The following is a 3,774-nucleotide window of genomic DNA, read 5'->3' as shown; positions in this document are numbered from 1 at the left end:
ATGCACCTTTCTGCACAGTTTCGACATGGCGACGAATATGCTTAGCACTGACAATGTCATTATCAGCATGACAATTCCATTCATTTACATGCTGGAACACACTCTAAACAGTATTCGGAGTCAGGTGGTGGGACAAGAGGAAGGGGAGGAGGTATAGGAGGATTCATATGTGGAAGGGATACCAAGATCTACAAGGTCCAGACGTTCAGCATCACCAAGGTGGCAGGCATGGGACGGTGGGGGAGAGGGATTAACAAGGGTGCATGGTAGCAGCCAAACTGTTGAGGAAGGTGCAGGAGCCCAGGAAGAAATGGAGGACGAACTGGTGATGGGCATGGAAGACTTAGCAGATGAGGGAGACCTTGATCAAATTTCGGTTGTTCGAGGTTGGTGGGAGAGGTCAGAGGAAGGAAGCACGGTTATCACCTCGCCGCCACAAACACAGCAAGGACTTGGTCCGCATGGATGCGCAAGACACATGAGTGCCTTCTTGCTGCACTACCTACAACATGACCCTCGGATTGTCCGAATTAGAAGTAATACTGACTACTGGATTGCTACACTCTTAGATCCCCGGAGCAAGTCAAAATTTGCCGAAATAATTCCAGCCATAGAAAGAGACGCACGTATGCAGGAGTATCAGCAGAAGCTGTTATGCAATCTTAGCTCGGCTTTTCCACTAAACACCAGTGGTGCACAGAGTGAATCTCACAGTTGTAACTTGCCAACCATGGGACTGTCGAGTCATCATCACTCAAACTGTACCAGCAACACCGAATCTGGTGGTAACAGCAATTTTATGGAATCGTTTCATGATTTTTTTAGACCATCCTTGAAAGGTCACAAAAGACAAGAAGTCTGACACATAGTCAATGGCTGGAGAGGATGATACAGGAGTATCTCCAAGTGAATATAGATGCCATGACTATGCAACTGCAGCCTTGCTCATTTTGGGCTTCCAATCTTGAGAAATGGCCTGAGCTGGCCATTTACGCCTTGGAGAACATGTCGTGTCCCGCACCCAGCGTTCTCTCGGAACATGTCTTCAGTGCTGCTGGGTGTGTGCTGACAGATAAGGGCACGTGTCTGTCCAGTGACAATGTGGACAGACTAACGTTCATCAAGATGAACAAGTCATGGTTCAGCAAGGACTTTGCTACCCCTGTGTCATCCTGGGGAGAGTAAAGGCTGGGTATTTTTGAATGTGCTTGATGCAAATCAACAGGTCAAGTTTGCAACTGGGGGACAAGTGATGCCACTTAAGTGGTGTCTGTGGCCCAATTTTTGGAAAAAAGGGAGACTCTGCTTGGAGTCCCCATTTTGTTTTTTTTAAAAATGTTCCAAGATGAACAAGTCATGGTTTGGCAAGGACTTTGCTACCCCTGTGTCATCATGGGGAGAGTAAAGGCTGGCGTATTTTTGAATGTGCTTGATGCAAATCAACAGGTCAAGTTTGCAACTGGGGGACAAGTGATGCCACTGAAGTGGTGCCTGTGGCCCAATTTTTGTAAAAAAAGAAGACTCTGGTTGGAGTCCCATTTCTGTGTTTTACATGATTTTAGAAGGGCATGACATGCCTATATCTGTGTCTCCACCTCTTTTTACTCGTCTAGCTCTTTTGTTTTCGCATGAGTATATGTCCTTGTCACTTTTGCATGAGTTTGTGGTGTCTTGTGAGTTGTTTGTCACCTTTCGGACACCTTAGAAGGTGTTTTCTATGTGTTTGTATGTGTTTGTGTTTGCCTGCCATTGTTTTCAATGGGGTTTGAAGGGGTTCGTCGAACGTTCGCCGAACTGAGCCACCGTTCGACGAACCGAACTGAACTCGAACACTAGGGGGGTGGCTCAACACTAGTAAGGAGATCCACAATGAGCAATACTTAGCTTCATATATTATAGAAAGTCCTTCACAAATGTCTTGTATACATTCGGCGAAACCACCCTAATACAGCAAACAGCGTCTCTGTATAATTCACCACCATTAGAAGTCTACTTGCTATATAGATTTGTTGTATGGAAAAGGTGCTCTTTATGTGAGATGAGCAAATAATTGCCCACCTCGACGCGTTTCCCCGTTCATGCGGTTCCCAATACAAATTATTATTACAACAAAATATTAAAATTTACACACACCGTGCAAAGAACACATTAAACATGTATAGACAAACAATGCAATCCTTATATTATAGTATGTATAGGGTACAGCTTGTTATTCCATAGAAATAAATTAACATATGGAAAAAATACACCCCATTAAATCCAGCCTTCCAACATATAGACTTTAATCTCCTTGGAACCAATATAGACAAAAAGATAAAGATTATGTGCATATTGGCTATCCAGTAGCCCACGATATGCTATATTTCCTGTATGGAAAAGGTCCTCTTTATTTGAGATAAGCAAATAATTGCCCGGCTATATAGATTTGCTGTATGGAAAAGGTTCTCTTTATGTGAGATAAGCAAATAATTGCTCGATATAGATTTGCTGTATGGAAAAGGTCCTCTTTATTTGAGATAAGCAAATAATTGCCTGTACTGCCTCTTTATTAAGGGATTTATTTAAGGGTATCGGTTCTTCATTAAGGGATTTATGTAAGGAATTTTTTATACACCTATGTAGATATTGCATTAAGAAACAGATAAAACAATCACTGATCTCGGGGAGACCAGCCAGAGAAAACACTGCCGGCAGCCAGCGAGGGCGCTCAACACAGTGAAATCCTAGGTACATTGCCCCCTGGGAAATATGCAAATCAAAAAAGTCCGTGGAGCCCCTGTTAGGCGTTTCGACACAGAAACCAGCTAGTTATCCCTCTGGGAAGGACCCAGCCAAGGTGTGGCTCTTTTTAGGAGACCACCATAACCACCATATTAAGTGGCCCTTTTAGTCAATATCCAACTTTTTGACAAGTTTAAAGATATGACAAGGGAAATACCAAGGCCAGGTATCCATCCACAGACAGCTGTTTCGGGGTATTGCCCCTCATCAGTGTGGAGTAGGATTCGCTGTATGGAAAAGGTCCTCTTTATGTGAGATAAGCAAATAATTGCCAGCACCGGCTCTTCATTAAGGGATTTATTTAAGGGTATCGGCTCTTCATTAAGGGATTTATTTAAGGGTACAAGCTCTTCATTAAGGGATTTATTTAAGGAATTTTTTATACACCTATGTAGATATTGCATTAAAAAACAGATGTTTGCGGCTAGAATAGTCATTTACCACATTAACAATGTATAGAGTGTATTTCTGTTTAATGTTAGCTTCATTAAAAAAAAAGTGCTTTCTTTCAAAAATAAAGAAATATATGATATTTTAGTTTTTCTTGTTTAATAAATTTGCAAAAATTTCTACATATCTGTTTTTTTTCTGTCAAGATGGGATGCAGAGTGTACATTAATGAGAATAAAATGAACTTTTTTGAATTTACCAAATGGCTGCAATGAAACAAAGATTGAAAAATTTAAAGGGGTCTGAATACTTTTCGTACCCACTGTATATAAAGAGGGGCAGCTTTGTGGGGGATAGTATACAGAGGGGCAGTGTGTGTATGTGTGTGTGTGTGTGTGTGTGTGTGTGTGGATATTATACAGAAGAGCAGTGTCTGTGGGAGATATTGTACAGAGGGGCAGTGTATGTAGGGGATATTATACAGACGAGCAGTGTGAGAAGGGATATACAGAGAGGCAGTGTGTGTGTAGATATATTATACAGAGGAGCAGTGTGTGCAGGGATATTATACAGAAGAGCAGTGTGTGCGGGGGAATACTATAC

The sequence above is a fragment of the Anomaloglossus baeobatrachus genome, chromosome 7 (genome assembly GCF_048569485.1).
Source record: "Anomaloglossus baeobatrachus isolate aAnoBae1 chromosome 7, aAnoBae1.hap1, whole genome shotgun sequence".
NCBI classification, from domain to species: domain Eukaryota; kingdom Metazoa; phylum Chordata; class Amphibia; order Anura; family Aromobatidae; genus Anomaloglossus; species Anomaloglossus baeobatrachus.
Note: the sequence above shows the minus strand (reverse complement) of the source record.